The sequence below is a fragment of the Pongo abelii genome, chromosome 10 (assembly GCF_028885655.2).
Source record: "Pongo abelii isolate AG06213 chromosome 10, NHGRI_mPonAbe1-v2.0_pri, whole genome shotgun sequence".
NCBI lineage: Eukaryota > Metazoa > Chordata > Mammalia > Primates > Hominidae > Pongo > Pongo abelii.
In genome coordinates, this window is record NC_071995.2 from 130,648,373 (window position 1) to 130,663,047 (window position 14,675).

Consider the following 14,675-nt stretch of genomic DNA (forward strand, 5'->3'; position numbering starts at 1 on the left):
TCACTGTCGAAACCACCTGGAACACAGGGCCTGACCGTCCAGGAGCAGCCACGAGAGGACAGAAGACACGTGGCCACACGTGAGGACACAATGGCACCCGTGCCCCAAGCTCTGCACAGAGGACGCTCAGTGTGGGGACAGGATGGCACCCATGCCCTGAGCTCTGCACAGAGGACACTTGGTCACATGTGGGAACAGGATGGCACCCACACCCCGAGCTCTGTGCCCTGATCACTGTCACCTCCCAGGCACGGCCTCACTGAGGACAACGGAGTGGACTGGGAGGAACATGCAGTCACGTCTGTATGGCCCGTGTGACTGGCAGCTGGCATGTAGGGTAGGTCACATGAGAGCCACCCTGGGACCCAAACCCCCACAGGCCCCCAGACCCAATCCCCGATCACACAGAACAAGCCAGTAAGTGTGTGTCCCAGATGAGCCAACTGTGCTCTCCCCACTCGGGATGTGGCTGCCCCGCAGGGGTGGGTCCCACGGGCTGACTTGGGTTGACCAGATGGACTCTGGAGCAGGGCAGCAGCTCTGCTCTGGATGGAGTTCAGGGTTTGGTTGGAAGAAGCTGGAGCCAAGAGGTGACACTGGGAAGGGGGCTCCCGGGAGGGGCCGATGAGAGGGAGAGAAGCGGGAGGACATGTATCACTCGGGTCCAGGAGCAGGGTCCTCACGGCACGCGGGTGACCAGGAGCAGGAGGTGGGGCGGCGGCTGAGGGGCATCTGCTGTGGATGATGGGGGCCCAGGGAGGAAGGAGGGAAACGTGGAGGGAAGCAGAGGACAGTGTTGAACCCTGAGCAGGGGGTGGAGGCCAGGGAGGGGCAGGAGAGGTGGGTCTCATGGGAGGAAAAAGGAAAGGGGAGGGAGAGGTGCAGGGTCTGGACTGTGGGACATGGGCTGAGGGGCGGGAGCATAGGGAGGGGACTCAGGGGTGCCTGACCTGCAGCTCCGTCTCTCCAGCTGGCCGGGCAACAGGGCTCCAGAACCCAGAACCCACCTCCTGTCTGTGTCTCAGGGTAGCTTTGCAGCAGCAGGAGAGATTTAGGATCGGGAAAAAGGGAAGATTCACAGCGGGGCTTCAAAATAATCAACAGAAACATCCTCGGTGGCATTAACAACAGTACCCAACCTCATGTGGTTGTATTATATCAATATTACTCACGATGGACAGCCGTGATGCATCCACACTGTCTTCACAGGACTGCCTCATTCGCCCTCACAAGGCAATCGTGTCAATTCAACAGTTATCTGCATTTTACAGGTGGGTAAACTGAGGCCTGAGCTGCACAGTTGTGAGTGTGGAATCCAGGCGCCGGCCTGCCCGACCTGGAGCTGAGCTCTTGCTTCTAACTGCTCCCAGATTGGGGAGTCCTGCCTGCCTCTCCCAGGAAGCTCCAGCGCCCCCTTCCCCGAATCCCAGCCTGCAGCGCTTCTCTTCCAGATGCAGGTGCCACCATTCGCAATGCTGCGAGCAGAGCTGCCCTGGTCCATGTCGGGAAAACCTCTCCGTCTTGGTCTCTCTGCACGCTGTCAGTCACAAGCAGGAAAACGGCCTCAGCATTAATTCTGGGCAATAAATTGTGGTAGATGCACTGCAGGAAAAATCGGGGCCTGCCCCGTCTCAGCTCTGGGATTGGGGTCCTGAGTGATGGAGCAGATGGAAGCCCCCTCGGGAGTCCAGTGGCCTGGGTCGTTACTCCATGACTGAAGTCCTCACGGATGAAAAGACTTAATTTTTCACTCAGGTGTGAAACAGACCAGGGCTTTCAGCCCTTCTTCTGCTGTGTGTGCATGACGGATGCCGGTCAAGTGTGCAGCAGACATGCTCCTGGGGGCTGATGCGGACTCTGATGAGCCCAGAAAGGTTCTGCCGGGGAGTGAATAGAGACGGCAGCCCCTGAACACCAGGACGGACGGCTCTGCTGTGAAGGACTTGCCACGCGGACACGAGGCTCCTCCCCAGCCCCTCCCCTGCCTCCCCTGGTGCTCTTGGCGCTCCCTGTGGGGCTGCCCCTCCCCACATTCAGTCCCCGCGGGCCAGGTGGGGCCCTCGCCTTTTTGTACACGTAAATCACGTGATGGGGCCCATGTAGTAAACAGACAACCTCCCTGGGACAGCACTCTGTGGGGTATGGGCCACATGACCTCATCAGGGCCAATCAGAGCAAGATCAGGACCACTGCAGAAGCTACTGGGGAAGGCCTGTGCTCTTTCTTAAGCACAGGTGAGCTGGGAGGTGCTGCAGCATTGATGGGTTCACAGCCAGAGGGAATTCTGGGGACAGCATGAGGGGCCTGCGATGGAAGCAGCACAGGAGGGAAGAGCTAAGAGCCAGCTGTTCACCCTCTCCTGACTGTGGACGGCCAAGCCGGGCATTTGTCCTGCCAGCTGTGACCCCAGCCCTCCTCTCTGGTGACAAAGCGCATCTGAATGTTAGCAAGGGTGAAGTCACCCACCATCAATTACTCTAATGACCTTTTATTTATTAAAAAGTAAAACATTCCTAACCTGTGACGCCTGGGTATTTAGGAAAACATTACTTGTCACACCACAGAAAACCGTGGTGACACAATGGTGTGCTTCAGGGCTGTGGAGAACAGCGGAGTGAACCGGCTCTAGTGCTGGGTTCTGGCGCTGCCGTGAGCACGTGCTCACCACACGTCCTTGTCGTCTTCTCCAGGGAGAACCCTGACTTATCCAAGAGAGCCACGTGCCCCTCTATCCTGCTGGTTAGGATATAAATGTCCCTGCCGCACCCGGGGCTGCCTCTGTGGTAAAAATGATGCTGGAACCTCGGGTTGGGGAGGGAGGCTCGGAAAGGCCTGTGTCCTGAAGCCTGGACCTCCCGGCGCCCTGCCTGTGGGTTAGTTTCTGCATTAGTTACTGATGTCCGTCTCTGGCGCTTCCCACCAAGAGCCTGAACCTGGACACCTGGGCTCAGTCCCCGAGACACGGGCCGTGCGGCACCTGCCAGGGCTTCCAGGTTGAGATGGCTGCAATGGACACCAGGAGAGTCGTGGGTGACGGTTGAGAAACTGTCCAAGAACAATCATTCAGTCTCACTGGTTTAATCATACACTAAGAGCCTTGTCATTGAAAGAGGGTGACATCAGGTGAGGGCTCCCCTCTCCTCCCTGGGAAGGGAGCGCGGAGCTCACTTGTGGGTGCTGGATCCTCATGGCCTCCTCTGCTTCCAAAGGACGGAGGAGGCAGGAGAACAGGTGGGGCCCAGACTGGGGCAGGAGGAAGGTAGAGCCGACCCCATGGCCTCCAGGGGATTGGGCAGGGGAAGAGGTGGGGCCCAGGCTAGGGGAGGAGGAAGGTGGAGCTACCTGATGGCCTCCGGGGGGATAGGCAGGTGTCTCTGGGATACCCCCTCCCCCAGGCAGCCACTGGACTAACGTAGGGGAGGGGAGGGGAAGGGAGGGGAGGGGAGGGGAAGGGAGGGAGGGGAGGGGGAGGGGAGGGGAGGGGAAGGGAGGGAGGGGAGGGGGAGGGGAGGGGAGGGAGAGGAGGGGGAAGGGGAGAGGAGGGGAGAAGAGAAGAGAAGAGAAGAGAAGAGAAGAGAAGAGAAGAGAAGAGAAGAGAAGAGAAGAGAAGAGAAGAGAAAATGCAATGCTCTGCCCCAGGAGGGATCGACCAGGAGCCAGGACCAGATGTGGAGGGAGCCCCAGGAGGTAAGTGCTCAGCCCCAGCGAGGCCGGAGTGTCCTTGTCGTCTGTAACCGAGTTCCTTCTCATCCAGCACGTCTGGGCTGGGGCACCCTTGACTGCACGTGACAGAACCACATGGGGTGTTGTGTTGTGGTGCTGCTGTCATGGCGTTGTGGTGTGTTGTGTGGCTGATGCTGTGTTGTTATGTTGTGGTGTGTGGTGTATTGTGTGGTTGATTCTGTATTGTTATGTTGTGGTGTGTGGTGTGTTGTGCGGTTGATTCTGTATTGTTATGTTGTGGTGTGTGGTGTGTTGTGTGGTTGATTCTGTATTGTTATGTTGTGGTATGTGGTGTGTTGTGTGGTTGATGCTGTGCTGTTATGTTGCGGTGCGGTGTGTGGTGGTGTTTTGAGTTATGTTGTTGGCGTGGTGATGTGGTGTGTGGTGGATATTGTTGATGTTGATGTTGTGTTACATTGTGGTGTGCTGTGGTGTGTGGTGCTGTTTTGGGGTTGTTTTCATGGTGTGGTGTGTGGTGTATATGGTTGTAGATGTTCTTCCTGTTGTATTGTGTTGTTGTGTTATCGTGATGCACTGCTGTTGATGGTGTGGCATGCGGTGTTGTTTTGTGTTATGTTGTGGTGTGGTGCTGGTATTGTATGGCTGTAGCTGTTGTGTTGTGTTGTTATGTTGTTGGTGTGCTGTGTCTCTGTCCACGTTGGGCAGATGGTCCTGGGGACACTCCTGGAACTTCCTGGCTCCCAACATTCCCAGCATCTGCTCTTGGGAACAGTCCAGGCCAGACCTGGTGTGGGACAGAAGCCAAGTCTGTGCCAGTCTTCAGCAGGACCACCCTTAGAGTGAGCACGTTCCCCTGGAGAGCCCTGTCTTTGTCTGTGGATTTCTGGGTGGGGCCGCGCCTGGTGCTAAGAGGTGAGCAGGGCCCAGGGCCTGGGGGCAGCTCCACATCCCCACCACCTTTGTCCCACCCATGGGCTCCAGAGCTTCTCTCCTGCACTGATGGTTCAGCGGCCGCCACCTTGATTTCTGCATCTCCGCTCCAGAGCCCAGTCCTTCAGGCTGTAGACGAGAAAATCAATGCCCAGGTCTTGGAAGAGTTGAAGAGAAAGCCTATTGCGTGTCAGAACGCGTTAAGTCTCCCTCCAAATGGAGCTGCAACGGGGCACACTCCTGCCTGGGAAGGGCTCCTCCCACCCGCGGGGAGCTGTCTGACTCAGCCACTCACGTGGGTGAACCCACACCCAATGCTGGGACACACTGGGACCTGGGCTGACCCTCAGCGCCTGAATGTCTGAGCCCCTCTGGAAGGAGACGGCCGAGCTGCCCAGGCCCCAGCTCTGCTAAGGGCTGAGGATGGGCTGCAGCCAGAGCAGGTCCTCAGCTGAGCGAGGTGGGGAGTCCCTGAGTCTGGAAACAGCCACTCAGTATCATTGAGGGTGTTGTGTCATCCTCAACGTAGATAATGACAGTGGCGCTGGCAGCTACTTCCCTCCTTTCAGGCACTCTGGAAGCGCCATTTCTAATCCCCTCCCCAGAGCCCATAGGCTGGGACTATGAGACCGGTTCTTTCTTTATCAAACCTCTCTCTTCCGAAGTGGGAGCCTGGGATGGCAGGCAACGTCCTCCTTGTGGGGCTGACATCGAGGATAGTGACTACGAAACTGAGGCCACTGTGTGGCCAGCAGGGATCTTAGCAGACCCAGACACCTGGGCGTGAGCCTGGCTCTCCATCTCCCTCCCAAGTACCCTGGGAATGCTACCCAGCCTTCTGTGCCTGTTTCCTGCTCTGTAGAATGGGAATCACACGTGCCTGTCTCCTGCTCTGTAGAATGGGAATCACACGTGCCTGTCTCCTGCTCTGTAGAATGGGAATCACACGCGTGTCCGTTTCCTGCTCTGTAGAAGGGGAATCACGTGTGCCCGTTTCCTGTTCTGTAGAATGGGAATCACAGCGTGTCCATTTCCTGCTCTGTAGAAGGGGAATCATGCGTGCCCGTTTCCTGTTCTGTAGAATGGGAATCACACGCGTGTCCGTTTCCTGCTCTGTAGAAGGGGAATCACGCGTGCCCGTTTCCTGTTCTGTAGAATGGGAATCACAGCGTGTCCATTTCCTGCTCTGTAGAATGAGAATCACGGTGTGCCCGATTCCTGCTCTGTAGAATGGGAATCACGCGTGTCTGTTTCCTGCTCTGTAGAATGGGAATCACGCGTGCCCATTTCCTGTTCTGTAGAATGGGAATCACAGCGTGTCCGTTTCCTGCTCTGTAGAATGGGAATCGCGGTGTGCCCGATTCCTGCTCTGTAGAATGCGAATCATGCGTACCCGTTTCCTGTTCTGTAGAATGGGAATCACGCGTGCCCGTTTCCTGTTCTGTAGAATGGGAATCACGCGTGCCCGTTTCCTGTTCTGTAGAATGGGAATCACGCGTGCCCGTTTCCTGTTCTGTAGAATGGGAATCACGCGTGCCCGTTTCCTGCTCTGTAGAATGGGAATCACGCGTGTCTGTTTCCTGCTCTGTAGAATGGGAATCACAGTGTACCCGTTTCCTGCTCTGTAGAATGGGAATCACAGTGTGCCCGTTTCCTGCCCTGCAGAATGGAAATCACGGGGTGCCCGTTTCCTGCTCTGCAGAATGGGAATCACGCATTCCCATTTCCTGTTCTGTAGAATGGGAATCATGCGTGTCTGTTTCCTACTCTGTAGAATGAGAATCACGCGTGTCCGTTTCCTGCTCTGTAGAATGCGAATCACGCGTGTCTGTTTCCTGCTCTGTAGAATGGGAATCACGCGTGTCTGTTTCCTGTTCTGTAGAATGAGAATCACGGCATGTCCGTTTGCTGCTCTGCAGAATGGGAATCACACGTGTCCGTTTCCTACTCTGAAGAATGGGAATCACGTGTGCCCGTTTCCTGCTATGTACAATGGGAATCATGGTGTGCCCGTTTCCTGTTCTGTAGAATGGGAATCATGCTTGTCCGTTTCCTGCTCTGTAGAATGGGAATCACGCGTGCCCGTTTCCTGCCCTGTAGAATGGGAATCACAGCGTGTCCGTTTCCTGCTCTGTAGAATGGGAATCACATGTGCCCGTTTCCTGTTCTGTAGAATGGGAATCACACGTGTCTGTTTCCTACTCCGTAGAATGAGAATCACGCGTGCCCGTTTCCTCTTCTGTAGAACGGGAATCACGGCATGTCCGTTTCCTGCTCTGCGGAATGGGAATCACGCGTGTCCATTTCCTGCTCTGTAGAATGGGAATCACGCATGCCAGTTTCTTGTTCTGTAGAATGGGAATCACGTGTGTCCGTTTCCTACTCTGCAGAATGGGAATCACGCGTGCCCGTTTCTTGTTCTGCAGAATGGGAATCACGCGTGCCCGCTTCCTGTTCTGTAGAATAGGAATCACGGCGTGTCCGTTTCCTGCTCTGCAGAATGAGAATCACGGCATGTCCATTTCCTGCTCTGTAGAATGGGAATCACGCCTGTCCATTTCCTGCTCTGTAGAATGGGAATCACGCCTGTCCATTTCCTGCTCTGTAGGATGAGAATCACGCATGCCCGTTTCCTGCTCTGTAGAATGGGAATCACGGCGTGTCCGTTTCCTGCTCTGCAGAATGAGAATCACGCGTGTCCGTTTCCTGCTCTGCAGAATGAGAATCACGGCATGTCCATTTCCTGCTCTGTAGAATGGGAATCACGCCTGTCCATTTCCTGCTCTGTAGGATGAGAATCACGCATGCCCGTTTCCTGCTCTGTAGAATGGGAATCACGGCGTGTCCGTTTCCTGCTCTGCAGAATGAGAATCACGGCATGTCCATTTCCTGCTCTGTAGAATGGGAATCACGCCTGTCCATTTCCTGCTCTGTAGGATGAGAATCACGCATGCCCGTTTCCTGCTCTGCAGAATGAGAATCACGGCATGTCCATTTCCTGCTCTGTAGAATGGGAATCACGCCTGTCCATTTCCTGCTCTGTAGAATGGGAATCACGGTGTGCCCGTTTCCTGCTCTGTAGAATGGGAATCACGGCGTGCCCGTTTCCTGCTCTGTAGAATGGGAATCACGGTGTGCCCGTTTCCTGCTCTGTAGAATGGGAATCACACATGCCCGTTTCCTGTTCTGTAGAATGGGAATCACGGCGTGTCCGTTTGCAGCTCTACAGAATGGGAATCACGCGTGTCTGTTTCCTGCTCTGCAGAGAGGGAATCACGGCATGTCCATTTCCTGTTCTGTAGAATGGGAATCACGGCATGTCCGTTTCCAGCTCTGCAGAATGGGAATCACGCGTGTCCGTTTCCTGTTCTGTAGAATGGGAATCACGCATCTCTGTTTCCTGCTCTGTAGAATGGGAATCACGTGTACCCGTTTCCTGTTCTATAGAATGGGAATCATGGCGTGTCTGTTTCCTGCTCTACAGAAAGGGAATCACGCGTGTCCGTTTCCTGCTGTCTAGAATGGGAATCATGGCGTGTTTCTTTCCTGCTCTGTAGAGTGGGAATCATGCGTGCCCGTTTCCTGTTCTATAGAATGGGAATCATGGCGTGTCCGTTTCCTGCTCTACAGAAAGGGAATCACGCGTGTCCGTTTCCTGCTGTGTAGAATGGGAATCATGGCGTGTTTCTTTCCTGCTCTGTAGAGTGGGAATCACGTGTACCCGTTTCCTGTTCTATAGAATGGGAATCATGGCGTGTCCGTTTCCTGCTCTACAGAAAGGGAATCACGCGTGTCCATTTCCTGCTGTGTAGAATGGGAATCATGGCGTGTTTCTTTCCTGCTCTGTAGAGTGGGAATCACGCGTGCCCGTTTCCTGTTCTCTAGAATGGGAATCACGTGTGTCTGTTTTCTGCTCTGCAGAATGGGAATCACGCGTGCCCATTTCCTGTTCTGTAGAATGGGAATCACGCGTGTCCATTTCCTGCTCTGCAGAATGGGAATCACGCGTATCCGTTTCCTGCTCTGTAGAATGGGAATCACTGTGTGCCCATTTCCTGCTCTGTAGAATGAGTATCACGCAAGCCCGTTTTCTGTTCTCTAGAACGGGAATCAGGCGTGTCCGTTTCCTGCTCTGCAGAATGGGAATCACACGTGTCCGTTTCCTGCTCTACAGAATGGGAATCACTGTGTGCCCGTTTCCTCTTCTATAGAATGGGAATGACGCGTGTCCGTTTGCTGCTCTGCAGAATGGGAATCACGCATGCCCGTTTCCTTTTCTGTAGGATGGGAATCACGCATGTCCTGGGAATCACGCGTGCCCTGGGAATCACGCGTGCCCGTTGCCTGTTCTGTAGAATGGGAATTACGGCGTGTCCATTTGCTGCTCTGCAGAATGGGAATCACGCGTGTCTGTTTCCTGTTCTGTAGAATGGGAATCACGCGTACTCGTTTCCGGCTCTGCAGAATGGGAATCACGGTGTGCCCGTTTCCTGATCTGTAGAATGGGAATCACGCGTGTCCATTTCCTGCTCTGTAGAATGGGAATCACGCATGCCCGTTTCCTGTTCTGTACAATGGGAATCACATCTGTCTGTTTTCTGCTCTGCAGAATGGGAATCACGCGTGCCCATTTCCTGTTCTGTAGAATGGGAATCACGCCTGTCTGTTTCCTGCTCTGTAGAATGGGAATCACGCCTGTCTGTTTCCTGCTCTGTAGAATGGGAATTACGCGTGCCCGTTTCCTGTTCTGTATAATGGGAATCACAGTGTGTACGTTTCCTGCTCTGTAGAATGGGAATCACGCATGCCCGTTTCCTGCTCTGTAGAATGGGAATCACGGCATGTCCGTTTCCTGTTCTGCAGAATGGGAATCACGCGTGTCCGTTTGCTGCTCTGTACAATGGGAATCACGCGTGCCCGTTTCCTGTTCTGTAGAATGGTAATCATGCGTGTCTGTTTCCTGCTCTGTAGAATGGGAATCACGTGTACCCGTTTCCTGTTCTATAGATTCGGAATCATGGCGTGTCTGTTTCCTGCTCTGTAGAATGGGAATCACGGCGTGTCTCTTTCCTGCTCTTTAGAGTGGGAATCACGCGTGCCCGTTTCCTGTTCTGTACAATGGGAATCACGTGTGTCTGTTATCTGCTCTGCAGAATGGGTATCACACGTGCCTGTTTCCTGTTCTGCAGAATAGGAATCATGTGTGTCTGTTTCCTGCTCTGTAGAATGGGAATTACGCGTGCCCGTTTCCTGTTCTGTATAATGGGAATCACGGTGTGTACGTTTCCTGCTCTGTAGAATGGGAATCACGCATGCCCGTTTCCTGCTCTGTAGAATGGGAATCACACATGCCTGTTTCCTGTTCTGTAGAATGGGAATCACGCGTGTCTGTTTCCTGCTCTGTAGAAGGGGAATCACGCGTGCCCGTTTCCTGCTATGTACAATGGGAATCACAGTGTGCCCGTTTCCTGTTCTGTAGAATGGAAATCACGTGTGTCCGTTTCCTGTTCTGTAGAATGGGAATCATGGCATGTCCATGTCCTGCTCTGCAGAATGGGAATCATGCATGTCCGTTTCCTGCTCTGCAGAATGGGAATCACGCGTGCATGTTTCCTGCTCTTTAGAATGGGAATCACGTGTGCCCGTTTCCTGTTCTGTAGAATGGGTATCACGGCGTGTCCATTTCCTGCTCTATAGAATGGGAATCACGCGTGCCTGTTTCCTGCTCTGTAGAATGGGAATCACGCGTGCCCATTTCCTGTTCTGTAGAATGGGAATCACAGCGTGTCTGTTTCCTGTTCTGCAGCATGGGAATCACGCATGTCCGTTTCCTGCTCTGCAGCATGGGAATCACGCATGTCCATTTCCTGCTCTGTAGAATGGGAATCACGGTGTGCCCATTTCTTGTTCTGTAGAATGGGAATCACGCGTGTCTGTTTCCTGCTCTGTAGAATGGGAATCACGTGTGCCCATTTCCTGTTCTGTAGAATGGGAATCACGCGTGTCTGTTTCCTGCTCTGTAGAATGGGAATCACGTGTGCCCATTTCCTGTTCTGTAGAATGGGAATCACGCGTGCCCGTTTCCTGCTCTGCAGCGTGGGAATCACGCGTCTCCGTTTCCTGCTGTGCAGCGTGGGAATCACACGTGTCCGTTTCCTGCTCTGTAGAATGGGGATCACGCATGTCCGTTTCCTGCTCTGTAGGATGGGGATCACGCATGCCCGTTTCCTGCTCTGTAGGATGGGAATCACGGTGTGCCCATTTCCTGTTCTGTAGAATGGGAATCACGCGTGTCCGTTTCCTGCTCTGTAGAATGGGAATCACGCATGTCCGTTTCCTGCTCTGTAGAATGGGAATCACGCGTGTCCGTTTCCTGCTCTGTAGAATGGGAATCACGCGTGCCCGTTTCCTGCTCTGTAGAATGGGAATCACACGTGTCCGTTTCCTGCTCTGTAGAATGGGAATCACGCATGTCCATTTACTGCTCTGTAGAATGGGAATGACGCGTGTCTGTTTCCTGCTCTGTAGAATGGGAATCGCAGCCTCATGTCTTGGGTATGTCTCTCACTGGAGTCCGGCGCAGATGCATCTGATGGTCAGCGGATCCCTGCATGCCCAAAGGCCCTGCTGTCCGGCTGCAAGGATCTTGAAATCCTTAATAACCTTATTTTTCAATTTGAACTTTGTGAGTGAGGTCCAATGGAGCATGCTCTGCAGGCTCAGAGCCTCAGCTCTCTCCACTCCCCCTCCTCACCTCCCCATCTCCCAGGCTGTCCATCCCCTACCCTTGGACACTAGAGCCCTGGGGCTCCAGCCCTGCCGAGCCTCCCCTCCTGCCCTGTGACTGCTGCCACCCTCCCCCTATGCAGTGCCCAGGCCATACCCACCTCCATCCCTGGCAGGGGTCTGGGTCAGACACCAGGAGGGTTGGAGTTGGCATGTACCATGTGGCAGCAGAGGGTCCATCTGCGCCCCACACTCGTGGGCTGGTGCTGGTCCCTGCCTCTCCTCTGAGGACACCTGCCATGTATTCCTGCCTATTAAGTGCCTCCCACTGGGCTAAGTCTCCTGTTGCCTTGTCCCATTTCATACTCACCCTCCAGGAGCACAGATGCACCTGCATGACACCAGGGATGGCTGGGGCTCAATCCCAGGTTTCCCAGACTCTAAAGCCCATGCATCAACCTGCACCAGACACTGCCTCTGAGTCCAGGAGGGTCGAGGGATGAGGACTCCAGACCTCGAGGCTCCAGCAACCCGGGGGACCCCACGGAGCTGTGTCAGTTGCCCCAGACCCCTCTCATGGTCCTATTGCCCCAGGCCTCAGGAGGGAACAGGCACCACAGAAACACTGCTGACACCGGGGGTGTGTCCCCTGACTGCCCCTGGAGAGGGCCCGGCTGGGATTCAGCACCTGGACTGCGCAGGGAAACATCTCCTTGCAGGAAATCTCCATGCTACGGTTTGAATATTTGTCCCCTCTGAAACTCATGTGAAAATATACTTGCCATCCTCTCGGTGTTAAGAGGCGGAGCCTTTAAGAGGTGATTCGGTCCTGGGGTGCACCCTCATAAAGGAATTGATGTCGTTCTTGTGGGAGTGGTTTAGTTATGATGGAGTAGGTTAGTTATGGTGGGAGCGGGTTAGTTATGATGAAGTGGGTTAGTTATGGTGGGAGTGGGTTAGTTATGGTGGGAGTGGGTTAGTTATGATGGTAGTGGGTTCGTTATGGTGGGAGTGTGTTAATTATGATGAGAGTGGGTTAGCTATTACAGGAGTGGGTTAGTTATGGTGGGAGTGAGTTTGTTATGGTGAGAGTGGGTTAGTTATGGTGAGAGTGAGTTTGTTATGGTGGGAGTGGGTTAGTTATGGTAAGAGTGAGTTAGTTATGATGGGAGTGGGTGAGTTATGCTAGGAGTGGGTTAGTTACGGTGGGAGTGGGTTAGTTACGATGGCAGTGAGTTAGTCATTATGGCAGTGAATTAGTTATAGTGCCAGTGGATTAGTTATGGTGGGAGTGGGCTAATTATGATGGAAGTGGGTTAGTTATGAGAGTGGGTTAGTTATGGTGAGAGTGGGTTAGTTATGATGGGAGTGAGTGAGTTATGATGGAGTGGGTTAGTTATGGAGTGGGTTAGTTATGGTGGGAGTGGGTTAGTTATAGTGGCAGTGAGTTAGTTATAGTGGGAGTGGGTTAGTTATGGTGAGAGTGGATTCGTTATGGTGAGAGTGGGTTATGGTGGGAGTGGGTTAGTTATGATGGAGTGGGTTAGTTATGATGGGAGCAGGCTAGTTATGATGGAGTGGGTTACTATGGTGGGAGTGGGTTATGATGGGAGTGGGTTAGTTATGGTGAGAGTGGGTGAATTATGGTGAGAGTGGGTTAGTTATGATGGGAGTGGGTTAGTTATGGTGGGATTGGGTTCATTATGGTGGGAGTGGGTTAGTTATGGTGATAGTGGGTAAGTTATGGTGAGAGTAAGTTAGTTATGATGGGAGTGGGTTAGTTATGGTGGGAGTGGATTAGTTATGGTGGGAGTGGGTTAGTTATGGTGGGAGTGGGTTGTTATGAATTGAGCCCAGCCCCTCGTGCTGTCTCTTCTCTCTGCAATCACTCACCCTCTCGTTTTCCACCCTTCCACCACAGGATGACCACACCAGAGGCCAGTGCCATGCGCATGGAGTTCCCAGTCTCCAGAAACATAAGCAGAAGAAATGTCTCGTCTTTATAAATTACCGTCTGTGATATTCTGTTATAGCGGCAGAGAACAGCCTAAGACACTCCATTTCTACTAACGGGCATTTGATGCAACAGTCATCCTGAAAATTCATGGAGAAAGTCTGCTCCAAAACCAATTTTCTGCTCCATGACATCTGCCTTTGGAGAATCTCATATAAATAAGGAATGAGGTGCAGATGTAGAAAGATAGTGGGTTCTGACAGTGTCATTCCAAATGGAGAGGGGTGATAAACGCCCACTAGAATTCAAATAAAATATGAACTTCAGAGAAAGGAAAAATGTGATGTGACCCTGCACCCTCAGCTGAACATGGTAGAAATTATCCTGTAGAGAAAAGGAACAGGGATAAAAAAGTCACCTTCCTTAATTTGCATGTATATTATAATTCGTTTCCAGACATGAAAGTAAGACTGAGATTTCAGCTGCTGAATTATACATCTTGATTCTTGCATACAGAGGACTCAAAACATTTCCCCCAAAGGCCTAAATAATGATGTTCAGCCTTATTTTTCCTTCGACACACCTCACACACAAACAAGGATGGGCCATCCTTTCTGGACCTCTATCCTCAGGACATGCGGTGAATGTCACAGATAAAGAACCAGGCTGAATAGCCAAGGGCGTCCAAAAGCGCAGGCTTGTGACTCGATTGTGCAGCCGTTGGGAAGGACAGAGCCAGGACGGCTGACAGCACCGTTCCCTCCGGGCAGCACCACCAACAGGGACCACTCTCGCCATCTTCACTGGAGACAGGGATCAAGGCTCTGCATGGCAACTCCAAGGAGCACAGAATGGAAAAAGGAGAAGTCACTTTACAGTGGAGAAACCTGGCAACCAGGCTCAGCCAGGAATCAAGGTCAATGTCAGCCATGATGTCCGATCCATAACAGGGGCCCTCAATACGCCGTGACAGACAGCCACCTTACCTCTGTACACCCCAGGCTAATCAGGACCAAAGCACTGGACAAATCCCAACAGAGCAACCATGCATGGAACACCTGGCCAGTCCTCCTCACAACTGTCAAGGTCATCAAAGCAAGGAAAGTCTGAGAAACAGTCACAGCCAAGAGCAGCCCAAGGAGACACGATGACTGAATGTCACCTGGGATCCCAGGTGGAAGCCTGGGAGAGTAAAAGGCCATTGGGGAAACGAATAAAGTGTGACTGAAGCGTGGACATGGGTTAAGAGTGATGCATCCGTGCGAATTCATTAACTGTGACGAATGTACCATGGTAATGAAAGAGGTTAGTGACAGGGAAACGGGACAGGAGCTGGGAGGACTCTGTACAGTCTTCACACCTTCTCAGAAAACCTAAAGCC